Raw genomic sequence first — 15,291 nt, 5'->3', positions numbered from 1 at the left:
GGGAGTAGGGAGGGACTAATTTTCGGCTAGACTGTGCCCGTTGCTGATTCAATCAGCATGCTCGGGGGTCCTCTGAGTATTTTTTAGTGCTCAGAGTTTTAGTTTTTATTGCCGCAGCTGAATGATTTACATCAGCATAAGTACATGTGGGGATTCCCTAGCAACCAGGCAACCCACACATGTACTTATGCTGGCTATCAGATGTAAATCATTCAGCTGCAGCAATAAAAACTAAATTTCCGAGCACTAAAAAATACTCGGAGGACCCCCGAGCATGCTCGAGAAATCTCGAGTAATGAGTATATTTGCTCATCACTAGTGCTGAACCTTTCACTGCCATCATCAGTACCCCAAGTGAGTACATTCTGATATCAATGCAGCCGAAGGCAGGCAAGTAAACTGTAGAAAATCAGAAGTTTGGAAAGACATTTCCATGCATTTTTACAGGAATTAAGACAAATCCCCTAATAAAGTGAAGTCATTTGCAAAGTTCCATACTTTTCCATGCTGGACAAAGTTATAGAGAAAAAAAATGGAAGTTTAGTTACTCTTTAACCATTTTGTACAATATACCCTACAACAGCCTGAAGCCCCCCTCCACCTCCCAACAAATACTCTACAGTTCAGATTTACTTGACTTGTGAAAAATTGGATAGAAGTGAAGTTTATTACGTTCATAAGCGTCAGCTGTGTTGTAGGAATTAAATTAAATGAATGGGGTTTGCAAGATCCAGTCGCATGCTGCAGAAACAACATCTAGTCCTTACAGCAATCTAGATGAAAGATTTCTAGCCATAATTCACAACCTCAGTTACTATAAGGACAAAACATGGAATCTGGTTTCTTTATGGTCGGATCTAATGAATTTATAGCACGTCATCCAATATTCCAAAACATTTACAGGAGTAAAATGATTTATAAATCCCAAAAGAAGTGGTTGGCTTAAAAGTTAAAAGTGGGCATCACCCTACATAACATCAAGGGAAACTTAAGTATTAAAGGGGTTGTTGACTATTAAGACAACTCCTTCTTGAACTAAATGTTTGGCCCAGATAAAATAAAAAAAACCTATATTCACATCACGTGCTGGTGCCTTTCCCACGGTGTGGGCACTCGCTTTCCTCAGGGCTCTTGTGCGGTGTGGTGACGGGTGACCCCAGCGCCCAATTAGTGCCGTTGTCACTGTCCCTGCTTACCTATGCATTGAGAATGAGAAGGAAGTCCGGAATGCAGCTGATCCCTTATTTCCTCTTCATGCTCAATCCATATGGGTCACGTGTCACAAAACCATGTGAGAGCCCTGGGGAGAGCAAGTGCTGACACCACATGAACTGTCAATCCCTGCACTGGCTCCCCATTATCCAAAGACTCCAGTTCAAAGCCCTAACCATGGCATACAAAGCCATCCACAACCTGTGTCCTCCATACATATGTGACTTAGTCTCTGGTACTTACCTGCATGCAACCTCCGATCCTCACAAGATCTCCTTCTCGATTCCCCTCTTATCTCCTCTTTCCACAATCACACACAAGATTTCTCCCCCACATGTCCCCTACTCTTGAACTCTCTACCGCAACATATTAGACTCTCGCCTACCTTCAAAACCTTCAAAAACAATCTGAAGACCCACCTCTTCCAACAAGCCTACAACCTGCAGTAACCACCGATCCACCAAACCACTCCAAGACCAGCTGTACCCTCACCTACTGTATCCTCACCCATCCCTTGTAGATTGTGAGCCCTCGCGGGCAGGGTCCTCTCTCCTCCTGTCCCAGTCGTGATTTGTATTGTTTAAGATTACTGTATTGTTTTTTTATTATGTATACCCTTCCTCACATGTAAAGCACTATGGAATAAATGGCACTATAATAATAAAAATTATAATAACTACGCTGGCACAGGTGGTGAGCATAGTTTTTTTTTTATTTTATCGGGCCAAACATTTAGTTCAAGAAGGGATTGTTCTAGTAGTGGACAACCCCTTTAATTTACATCATGGATGCCATTCATTTGTTCTAATTTTCTCATTTAGAACTTCTCAGGTTTGAGCTGTAACATGAAAAAAGAGTAAAGTAATGTTAAATCTATAGTTAAAAACCAACAATATATTCTAGTAGTTGATACCATGTCTAGATTTGTAACTATCTTCTTTTATACCCATCACTCTCCTAAACTACACAATGTGATGTTTTCTTACATGTAATTAAAATCTTATTTTATCTCTTGTGAACCACTATATTTGTTACTGTCTTATTCCTCTACTCTCCTACCAAAACTGGCTGGACCTAAGTGAAGGACATTCACAAATATCTCACTCATCAAAGGACTGGGGTTCGTGGACCTTCTGAACCTTTATGGAGGCATTACTGCTCCATGCCATCGGAGCAACTAGCTGACATATATACTGTACCTTTCACTAGCATAGGGGAGCTATGCATGTGGCGTTACTAAATGGAATAGAAATACTGACAGTAGCTACATGGTTCAGTCCCACAACATTGGCTTGAGAGCTTCCGTGGCACCGCTCGTGTAACTTGGACTATATTTGTCTCTTTTATTGTTTTTTTTTTGTAAATTTTTAAACTACCGTAATAACACTGGAAACATGGGTGACCAGACCTTTCACATGCTCGCTACCTACAAATAAAAGCATGAGACACTGTATTCGATGACAGCTTGGATAGTTGAAAAGAAAGAAATATGACACAGCTCATGAAGGGCATGAAGATCTGGAACATTTCTGAATCAGTAGTGTCATAAAAATGTTGGGAGATGTGTTAGATGTCCTTGATTGTATGTCTTTGCCCACAGATAAACAGTTCCTTTTAGTATGACTTCTATTGTAAGTTGCACTGCGCTTGGGCTAATGAATGCTCACAAAGTATAGAAATACACCAGCAGAATACATTAGGAAAATACGCCTGGTGCTGCATACAGATTTGCAACACAGTGATTCAGGCCTTGTATGTTATACAATACCCCTGAAATCCGTGGCTATTGCCAAGAAGTCCATTGACATCTCTCCTACTCATATTAATGCACCGAGACTCAAAAGGGTGTCAGAAAGACAACAAAAGACGGCAAATTCCAAGAAAGGATAGTTGACATTTTACCGTACAAAAGAATAATCAAGAAGCCTATATTTTTTGGATTAAGAGTAACAGTTGTTAATCAAAGTTGTATAGTTATATTTCTTAGGTCAGTATATTGAAGTGTTCTTGAGGTATTTTTAGAGATAAAATGGTGGGTGTGGACAAGCTTGCCGAGATCACGGGCTCCTGAGATTTACTGGTCATTTCTCATCTCTGTCAAGAACACAAATTGTACGTGAGCAGCTTTTTAAGTATTTCAAGATGGCTGAATAATGCCCTATCAATGGGAGAGAAATATGCGTCTTGCCTCATACTGCGGGACAACTGACAGGGAAAAATGATTCTAATTTTGATGATTTACCATCCATTGTTGTCTATATTGTATTAATGAAAGTAAACCCATTTGGGTAATGTAAGCATTGATGTTACTGACGCCCATTTTGCTCCTTGTTTTCCATGCAATCAAGCTAAAAACCTGCCAACCTCAGCCCTCGTGATCCTGCAGTCCTCGTGAATTGGAGTCTATCATATTCTGAAAAACTAGATCGACGACCATTTGGACATTGTGTAGAGCATATGACACTGAAATATGACAGTTGCCAGAATATTCTGTAGGGGACTCGTACCTACAGTATCAGTATATATGAGGTCAAGTTAGACCTCAAAATGCTACATTCATAATCATGCTCCTCAAGTCATTTTTGTTGCCCCATTTTTCCTCTATAGGTGTCACTACCTCGTAGAGTGAATATGGCCTAGTAGTGTAATTTCTTACAGAAAATAAAGAAATAAAGAAATTCTACGTATCATGACTAGACAAGACTAGACTAAAACACTAGACAATAATTCTATGACACATAGAAAACATATTAAATAAGTGGAAAAATAGGAACGCAGCAGGCCCAACATTTAGGGACAGATCATCATACGCTGCATAGCCCTTGAATTGGGTAACAGTTGGCAACTATGTTATGATTCAGTGTGACACTATTCATACTGCTTGGTGTAGCAAATTCATGTAGTGTGCCAACATCTATAAGCACGTGACCACATACTACACAACCATGTTTTCTAGTAACAAAGAACAGATAGAAGTTTGGCGGTATATAAAAACATGACCACCCACCATTCTAAATATATATATATATATATATATATATATATATATATATATATATATTCTGTATATATATATATATATATATATATACACACACAGTAAATATATATGTATGTATGGGCATATATATATATATATATATATAGATCTTTACCAAGTGTATATACATATACACACATACATATAACAGATGGTTATATATATATATATATATATATATATATATATATATATACATACATACATATATACATATAATGGTGGGTGGTTTATATACTACCAAACTTCTATCTGTTCTTTCTTACTTGAAAACATGGTTGCATAGTATGTGGTCACGTGCTTATGGACGTTGGCACACTACATGAATATGTTACTGTTATATTAAGCTACACACTAGGTGTGTTGTGTCATCAAGAAAAGGTGCAGTTTCATATATCCATAAAGAACTTTTCTTTGAAATCAAATATACCGTATGTCATGTCTGGGAAATCGCTAGGAAATACACTGGCAGCTTTTTGACATTATGTCAAGCAGAAGTGTATATGACTTGGTAGCCAATCTGTATGGAAATTTGATACAGTTTTTGCTCTCATCGTTGGGCAACTAAAAAAGTCACATTTGTTAAATTTATTCATGGAGTGGTTTAAATGACCCCATGTATACTATTTTGTGTAGATAGATAGATAGATAGATAGATAGATAGATAGATAGATAGATAGATAGATAGGTTTGAGAATGTGTGTGTATACATATTTGTAAGTACAATGGATTTTGTAGCTTAAATATTCCAAATATTTCTCCTTAAGAAAAACTTAGATACACCAGTGACGATTTTATATCACTAAGAGTCACCAGTGATGTATAAAATTGTAGTATATTTTACATTTTGAACATGTACAAAAAAAAAATAGAAAGGCTAACACAGTTAACAGCTATTCACACTATGGGGGAAAAATAACCATAGTAAAATTAGGACAAACATTTTTCAAATGTATCACAGCACAGCAAACATTTCGCTTAGCAAAACTAAGCAAAAAGTATACAAATTAACAATGGGCTAATGTATCATTAAAATATAAAAAAAGGTCACTAAGCCCTTCATTGCACCTTGCATGATAGCACCCTAAACACATAGGTGCTTCCAAACTATGTAAAATAGCTCTCCCTTTCTGTGTACCAAGCAATTTGTTCAGTGATCAATAGAGAATATATAATGTGGCTCCAAGTGTATCTTGGCTCTAGGGCTCTCTAGGCTCTCTATGTACCAGTCTGTCACTCGTTTACTCATGTTTTTATCATATATTTGATATATATTCCACCAGTATGTATGTGTGTGTGCATTTCTATGTGTGTTCACATGTGTGTTTGTATTTATGTGTGTGCATGTGTGTGTATGTCTGTGTTTGCATGTATATGTATGTGTGTGCATGTTTGTGTTTGTATGTATGTATGTGTGTGAGCGTGTGTGTGTGTATGTTTGTGTTTGTATGTATGTGTATGTGTGTGTAACTTTGTGTTTCTTTGTATAAGCATGTGTGTGCATGTGTGTATGTTTTGTTTGTATGTATGTGTGCATGTTTGTGTTTGTGTATGTATGTGTGTGAGCGTGTGTGTGCATGTTTACGTTTGTATGTATGTATGTATGTATGTGTGTGAGCGTGTGTGCATGTTTGCGTTTGTATGTATGTATGTATGTGTGTGAGCGTGTGTGTGTGTGTATGTTTGTGTTTGTATGTATGTGTATGTGTGTGTATCTTTGTGTTTCTTTGTATAAGTATGTGTGTGCATGTGTGTATGTTTTGTTTGTATGTATGTGTGTATGTTTGTGTTTGTGTATATATGTGTGTACATGTGTGTATGTTTGTGTTTCTATGTAGGTATGAATGTGTGTGCATGTGTGTCACACTGAAGGCATGCATTTAAGTCATAAGAATAAAAGTATACAAAGCAAAAAATATTCTAAAGGATTGCATGTATTTCTAAGGGGTGCAAAAAACTCTAAATTATGCTAAACTGCAATGTTTGCCCTAATATAGTGCCATGCAATGGGGCATTCTGGTCTTGTAAAGAAAATGTATCAAAGGTTTATTATCATTATTAAGGTTAATAATGGAGGAATACAAAAAATGCTGGTTTGATATTTGGAATGCACACAGTTTATATGTGTGTGTATAGGTTTATGTGTGTGCATTAGCCTATATATATATATACATACATAGAGTATGTAGAGAGGGAGCTAGATATATAGATATGTGTGCATGTTTATGTGTTGTGTTTTCGTGTGTATACACCCATATATACATATAGAGAGGGATGTAAATATATAGATATGTGTATGAATATGTATATGAGTGTATACACATATATATATAGATAGAGAGATGTAGATACAGTATATAGATATAGATACAGTGGGGCAAAAAAGTATTTAGTCAGTCAGCAATAGTGCAAGTTCCACCACTTAAAAAGATGAGAGGCATCTGTAATTTACATCATAGGTAGACCTCAACTATGGGAGACAAACTGAGAAAAAAAAATCCAGAAAATCACATTGTCTGTTTTTTTATCATTTTTTTTGCATATTATGGTGGAAAATAAGTATTTGGTCAGAAACAAACAATCAAGATTTCTGGCTCTCACAGACCTGTAACTTCTTCTTTAAGAGTCTCCTCTTTCCTCCACTCATTACCTGTAGTAATGGCACCTGTTTAAACTTGTTATCAGTATAAAAAGACACCTGTGCACACCCTCAAACAGTCTGACTCCAAACTCCACTATGGTGAAGACCAAACAGCTGTCAAAGGACACCAGAAACAAAATTGTAGCCCTGCACCAGGCTGGGAAGACTGAATCTGCAATAGCCAACCAGCTTGGAGTGAAGAAATCAACAGTGGGAGCAATAATTAGAAAATGGAAGACATACAAGACCACTGATAATCTCCCTCGATCTGGGGTTCCATGCAAAATCCCACCCCGTGGGGTCAGAATGATCACAAGAACGGTGAGCAAAAATCCCAGAACCACGCGGGGGGACCTAGTGAATGAACTGCAGAGAGCTGGGACCAATGTAACAAGGCCTACCATAAGTAACACACTACGCCACCATGGACTCAGATCCTGCAGTGCCAGACGTGTCCCACTGCTTAAGCCAGTACATGTCCGGGCCCGTCTGAAGTTTGCTAGAGAGCATTTGGATGATCCAGAGGAGTTTTGGGAGAATGTCCTATGGTCTGATGAAACCAAACTGGAACTGTTTGGTAGAAACACAACTTGTCGTGTTTGGAGGAAAAAGAATACTGAGTTGCATCCATCAAACACCATACCTACTGTAAAGCATGGTGGTGGAAACATCATGCTTTGGGGCTGTTTCTCTGCAAAGGGGCCAGGACGACTGATCTGGGTACATGAAAGAATGAATGGGGCCATGTATCGCGAGATTTTGAGTGCAAACCTCCTTCCATCAGCAAGGGCATTGCAGATGAAACGTGGCTGGGTCTTTCAACATGACAATGATCCAAAGCACACCGCCAGGGCAACGAAGGAGTGGCTTCGTAAGAAGCATTTCAAGGTCCTGGAGTGGCCTAGCCAGTCTCCAGATCTTAACCCTATAGAAAACCTTTGGAGGGAGTTGAAAGTCCGTGTTGCCAAGCGAAAAGCCAAAAACATCACTGCTCTAGAGGAGATCTGCATGGAGGAATGGGCCAACATACCAACAACAGTGTGTGGCAACCTTGTGAAGACTTACAGAAAACGTTTGACCTCTGTCATTGCCAACAAAGGATATATTACAAAGTATTGAGATGAAATTTTGTTTCTGACCAAATACTTATTTTCCACCATAATATGCAAATAAAATGTTAAAAAAACAGACAATGTGATTTTCTGGATTTTTTTTTCTCAGTTTGGCTCCCATAGTTGAGGTCTACCTATGATGTAAATTACAGATGCCTCTCATCTTTTTAAGTGGTGGAACTTGCACTATTGCTGACTGACTAAATACTTTTTTGCCCCACTGTATGTGTGTATATGCATATAGAGAGAGCGCCCAAAAGATGTGTAGATATATAGATATGTGCGTATATGCATATATAAATACACACAGTATATATTTATATAGAGAGATGTACATATATAGATGTGTATATATGTTTATGTGCGTATATGCATATATATAGAAATAGAGAGAGGGAGATGTAGATATATAGATATGTGTGTATATGTTTAATACACATCAGATATGTGTTTGTATGTGTTTATATGTGCATATATGCATATATATATAGAGAGAGTGATGTAAATACATAGATATGTAAGTGTATATGTTTACGTGAATATATGCATATATATAGAGAGAGAGAGAGAGAGAGAAGAGAGATGTGTGTATATATATAGATATGTGTGTGTATATGTTTGTGTGTCTACATATGAGTGTATATATTTATGTGTGTATATATGCATATATATAGAGAGAGATATACAAATAAAGATATGTGTGTATATGTTTGTGTGTCTATATGCATATATATATAGAGAGAGAGATGTAGATATATAGATATGTGTGTATATGTTTATGTGCGTATATGCATATATATATATAGAGAGAGAGAGAGAGAAAGGGAGATGTAGATATATAGATATGTGTGTATATGTTTATGTGCGTATATGCATATATATGTATATAAAGAGAGAGAGAGAGACATTGATGTAGATATATAGATATGTGTGTATATGTTTATGTGTGTATATGCATATATATGTATATAAAGAGAGAGAGAGAGACATTGATGTAGATATATAGATATGTGTGTGTATGTTTATGTGCGTATATGCATATATATGTATATAAAGAGAGAGAGAGAGACATTGATGTAGATATATAGATATGTGTGTATATGTTTATGTGTGTATATGCATATATATGTATATAAAGAGAGAGAGAGAGACATTGATGTAGATATATAGATATGTGTGTGTATGTTTATGTGTGTATATGCATATATATGTATATAAAGAGAGAGAGAGAGACATTGATGTAGATATATAGATATGTGTGTATATGTTTATGTGCGTATATGCATATATATATATAGAGAGAGAGAGAGAGAAAGGGAGATGTAGATATATAGATATGTGTGTATATGTTTATGTGCGTACATGCATATATATGTATATAAAGAGAGAGAGAGAGACATTGATGTAGATATATAGATATGTGTGTATATGTTTATGTGCGTATATGCATATATATATATAGAGAGAGAGAGAGAGAAAGGGAGATGTAGATATATAGATATGTGTGTATATGTTTATGTGCGTACATGCATATATATGTATATAAAGAGAGAGAGAGAGACATTGATGTAGATATATAGATATGTGTGTGTATGTTTATGTGCGTATATGCATATATATGTATATAAAGAGAGAGAGAGAGACATTGATGTAGATATATAGATATGTGTGTATATGTTTATGTGTGTATATGCATATATATGTATATAAAGAGAGAGAGAGAGACATTGATGTAGATATATAGATATGTGTGTATATGTTTATGTGCGTATATGCATATATATATATAGAGAGAGAGAGAGAGAAAGGGAGATGTAGATATATAGATATGTGTGTATATGTTTATGTGCGTACATGCATATATATGTATATAAAGAGAGAGAGAGAGACATTGATGTAGATATATAGATATGTGTGTGTATGTTTATGTGCGTATATGCATATATATGTATATATATAGAGAGACATTGATGTAGATATATAGATATGTGTGTGTATATGTTTATGCCTTTATACACGTGCTTTGGCAAAACTGATGTGTATTTGGTCCTGGCAATAAAGCTTCTTTGAATCTTCAATCTTGAATCTTGATATGTGTGTATAAGTTTATGTGCGTATATGCATATATATGTATATATACAGAGAGAGAGAGAGACAGGGAGATGTAGATATATAGATATGTGTGTATAAGTTTATGTGAGTATATGCACATATATGTATATATATAGAGAGAGAGAAAGAGACATTGATGTAGATATATATATATATGTGTGTATATGTTTATGTGTGTATATGCATATATATGTATATATATATATAGAGAGAGAGAGAGACATTGATGTAGATATATAGATATGTGTGTATATATGTTTATGTGCGTATATGCACATATATGTATATATATATATATATATATATAGAAAGAGAGACATTGATGTAGATATATAGATATGTGTGTGTATATGTTTATGTGCCTATATGCATATATATGTATATATATATATATATAGAGAGAGAAAGGGAAATGTAGATATATAGATATGTGTGTATATGTTTATTATGTGCGTATATGCATATATATGTATATATATAGAGAGAGAGATTGATGTAGATATATAGATATGTGTGTTTGTATATGTTTATTATGTGCGTATATGCATATATATGTATATATATATAGAGAGAGATTGATGTAGATATATAGATATGTGTGTTTGTATATGTTTATTATGTGCGTATATGCATATATATGTATATATATATATATATAGAGAGAGAGAGAGAGAGACATTGATGTAGATATATAGATATGTGTGTGTATATGTTTATTATGTGCGTATATGCATATATATGTATATATATATATATAGAGAGAGAGACATTGATGTAGATATATAGATATGTGTGTATATATGTTTATGTGCGTATATGCACATATATGTATATATATATATATATATATATATAGAAAGAGAGACATTGATGTAGATATATAGATATGTGTGTGTATATGTTTATGTGCCTATATGCATATATATGTATATATATATAGAGAGAGAGAAAGGGAGATGTAGATATATAGATATGTGTGTATATGTTTATTATGTGCGTATATGCATATATATGTATATATAGAGAGAGAGATTGATGTAGATATATAGATATGTGTGTTTGTATATGTTTATTATGTGCGTATATGCATATATATGTATATATATATAGAGAGAGAGAGACATTGATGTAGATATATAGATATGTCTGTGTATATGTTTATTATGTGCGTATATGCATATATATGTATATATATATAGAGAGAGAGAGACAGGGAGATGTAGATATATAGATATGTGTGCATATGTTTATGTGTGTATATGCATATATATGTATATATACAGAGAGAGAGAGATACATTGATGTAGATATATAGATAGGTGTGTGTACATGTTTATGTGTACATATATGTATATACAGTATATGCATATATATATATATATATATATAAAGAGAGAGATGTACATATATAGATATGTGTGTATATGTTTGTATGTCTATATGCATATATAGAGAGAGTGATGTAGATATATAGATATGTGTGTGTGTAATGTTTATGTGCGTACTTGCATATATATGTATATAGAGAGAGAGAAAGACATTGATGTAGATATATAGATAGGTGTGTGTATATGTTTATGTGTACATATATGTATATACAGTATATGCATATATATATATATATAAAGAGAGAGATGTACATATATAGATATGTGTGTATATGTTTGTATGTCTATATGCATATATAGAGAGAGTGATGTAGATATATAGATATGTGTGTGTGTGTAATGTTTATGTGCGTACTTGCATATATATGTATATAGAGAGAGAGAAAGACATTGATGTAGATGTAGAGAGAGAGAGTGAAAGAGATGTACAAATATAGATATGAGTGTGTGTGTATATGTGTATGTGTCTATATGTGTAGATATATGTGTGCATATGTTTATGTGTGTATATGCATATAAAGAGACATATAGATATATAGACATGGGTGTATTTGCACACATACAAATATATATAGAGAGAGAAAGAGAGAGAGAGGTAGATATATAGCTATGTATGTATATATGTATGTGTCTACATGCATGTATATAGAGGTATATAGATATATAGCTATGTATGTATATACAGTATGTATGTGTCTATATGCATGTATATAGAGGTATGTAGATATATAGCTATGTATGTATATATGTATGTGTCTATATACATGTATATAGAGGTATATAGATATATAGCTCTGTATGTATATATGTATGTGTCTATATGCATGTATATAGAGGTATATAGATATATAGCTCTGTATGTATATATGTATGTGTCTATATGCATGTATATAGAGGTATGTAGATATATAGCTCTGTATGTATATATGTATGTGTCTATATACATGCATATACAGGTATGTAGATATATAGCTATGCATGTATATATGTATGTGTCTATATGCATGTATATAGAGATATGTAGATATATAGCTATGTATGTATATATGTATGTGTCTATATGCATGTATATAGATATATAGCTATGTATGTATATATGTATGTGTCTATATGCATGTATATAGAGGTATATAGATATATAGCTCTGTATGTATATATGTATGTGTCTATATACATGCATATACAGGTATGTAGATATATAGCTATGCATGTATATATGTATGTGTCTATATGCATGTATATAGAGATATGTAGATATATAGCTATGTATGTATATATGTATGTGTCTATATGCATGTATATAGATATATAGCTATGTATGTATATATGTATGTGTCTATATGCATGTATATAGAGATAGGTAGATCTATGCATATATGTGTATATGTTTATGTATATATAACACTTGCATTGCAGAGAGAGAGAGATGTAGATATATACGGTAGATACATACTGCACATTTATACATACTGCACACGATACCTGTATGTATATATGTATATATGTATGTATATATACACATGAACAAAAAAGGCACTCCAAATTACAGATATATAGGCCCTTCGCTTTGATTATTACTCTTATGTAAGTGGTATATGTAAATGTACCTAAGCTGCTTTGCATTGACTTGATCATGACTGGAATACACCTTCACCCTGGAATAATTGTGTTCTGCATTCACAACTGCCCTACTGATCTTAGAGCAACATAGACTCTCACAATTTTGTACCTGTGAATATTTTGATCATTATAAAATTGCCATAAAACAAATCACTATTATGAGCTCCAATTACCGAGGCATGAAGTACTGTTTTATGTAATCATTAAGACATAATGTAGCTTTTCTTATTATTTTATAGCTTCCAGCGTCGATGATGCAACAAAGAAATTGCGCTGGAACCTCCTAGTATGCCTTGATTTACCACGTCTTGGGCTTTCTAAAGACTTTTTTTTTTTAAAGATTCTAAAAAACGATTCCCACTGTGCGTAAAAGACACAAAACCAAAATGTAGAATTTATAAATTGTTGTCTTGGGTTACATAACTGTCCGGCAAGAAAGCCCAGCTAGAAGAAAAGCCAAAGCATTTCTAAGGCTCCAGTGCTCTCTACAGCATTGTACAGTGGGCAACAAAGAGCCCATGAGACGTGACACAGCATAAATATGTACACATTGCCACAAAAGAACTTCTCATTCCTCCTTGTGGGACCTTACACTCTAAATGGCAAACTTTAGCTAAGCAGGCCTTACCGAAGCCCTATTTTCTTATCACTTCAACTTGTTTCTTAAGAACTTGGATAGAATTCTGGGATACTCCTTTCATTAGTGTGAGTGAGTTGGAAGCGGCGAGGCTGAATGGAAAATACTGTGCCAGCTATTCAGATACAGTACAAAAGCGGGTTGCATTTTACATAACGGTAGAAGCACAAAAGCTATGAAGCATTCAGAGTTTGAAAACTGCTGCCCAATCTGCATGTTGCGTTCTTCAAGGCGAGATCCCTCTGAATGACATTTATTTCAGAGAATTCCTGGAAGGAATTTAGGCGGAAGGTGCGGAATATATCATGCTCCAAGTAACCAACATAATGTAAGAAGTCGAGAAATCTGCAGCTAAGTAGAAACGTTCTGGGTGTGTCTATCGGCACTTTCCAGCAAAGTACTTTTGTCACAGCCAACAAGATCTTTATAGAGCTCGGCGTTATGGTTATTTCTGTAATGAGTTGCATTGGCTGCTCTAGATAGGAGCATTAGGACAGCGAAAAACACTTTACATATTATTTAATGTCCTTCAAAGTCTGTAAAACTCCTTTTCTTTCTCCCCATGTTGTGTAGTGATTATATTTAGATCTAGATCCTCTGTAGAAACTGAGATATTGAGCCATCAGGGGAAATATGCATTGCTCAGCTAGAATGTTTGGTGAGCGTCTACTCATTTTCAGCTCTGTTCAGGTCTTTTGGTATAAAATATGCGTAGTTAAGCAACATTACATAATCGGCATTGTGAAGTCTGCCAGCTATTATGTGGTCATGAGGTTTTCCAGTTACTCAGCGTTATAAAGCTTCACTGAGTCAGTTCTTTCTGAATCTAACATGGCCGCTCCTGAATAGGCAAACACAGAGTCATTTTGGCTATTCATATGGCTCTTTTTCTACCAAATGCTAATTCTATGACTTGGTTGTATCTGCATCTAGTTCCGTCCTAGTAATGACATTATATAACGTTATGTTTCGTTGTTGTACTTTCTGTTGAATAGTGTATGTTTTATACTTTTATAATATAGCTAAGACTAATGGAACAGCTATATCTAATAGAATGGCTATATCTATACTTTATACATGTCCAGATTGAATTTTTCATGGTGACTTCTTCACTACCATAACTTCAAAGATACATTTGTTTTCTCACCATACACATAGCACACAACTACTCTGAAATAATTGTGATTGTCAAGGTATTTCGAAGTCAACATTTTGTGTTTTTTGGGCATTTCTCCTTAAATATTGTACCTTTTGGCATTTCTCCTGCAATATTGTACCTTTTGGTATTTTGCTTCAATATTTTGTGCCTTTTGGCGTTTCTCATTCAGTATTGCACATTTTGGCATTTTTCCTTTAAAACTGTAACTTTTGGCATTTCTATACTCATCTTGTTTACTTACTGTATGTACTTTAATAATACAGCGTCAGTAAAGCAACATGTATATATAGCTACGTATCAATAGATATTGGACAGATAGAGTCATACATAGATATGTATTTATTCAATCTACAACAACAAACATAACTCT

The 15,291-nt window shown here is 34.5% G+C and overlaps 2 long non-coding RNA genes across 4 annotated transcripts in view; one reads left to right on the top strand and one right to left on the bottom strand.

The window, feature by feature from the left end:
* Window positions 1-15,291, bottom strand: part of LOC138642600 (uncharacterized) — a 482,117-nt gene that overhangs the window by 462,450 nt on the left and 4,376 nt on the right. The gene's annotated exons all lie outside the window — the stretch shown is intronic.
* LOC138642601 (uncharacterized) overlaps window positions 13,924-15,291 on the top strand; it is a 61,258-nt gene continuing 59,890 nt past the window's right edge. The window contains exon 1 of the long non-coding RNA XR_011314072.1: window positions 13,924-14,053. This is a non-coding gene — a long non-coding RNA (uncharacterized lncRNA). The remainder of the gene's footprint in view (window positions 14,054-15,291) is intronic.

Source organism: Ranitomeya imitator, chromosome 6, assembly GCF_032444005.1.
Source record: "Ranitomeya imitator isolate aRanImi1 chromosome 6, aRanImi1.pri, whole genome shotgun sequence".
Classification (NCBI taxonomy): Eukaryota; Metazoa; Chordata; class Amphibia; order Anura; family Dendrobatidae; genus Ranitomeya; species Ranitomeya imitator.
This window is presented reverse-complemented; position numbering and strand designations above follow the sequence as displayed.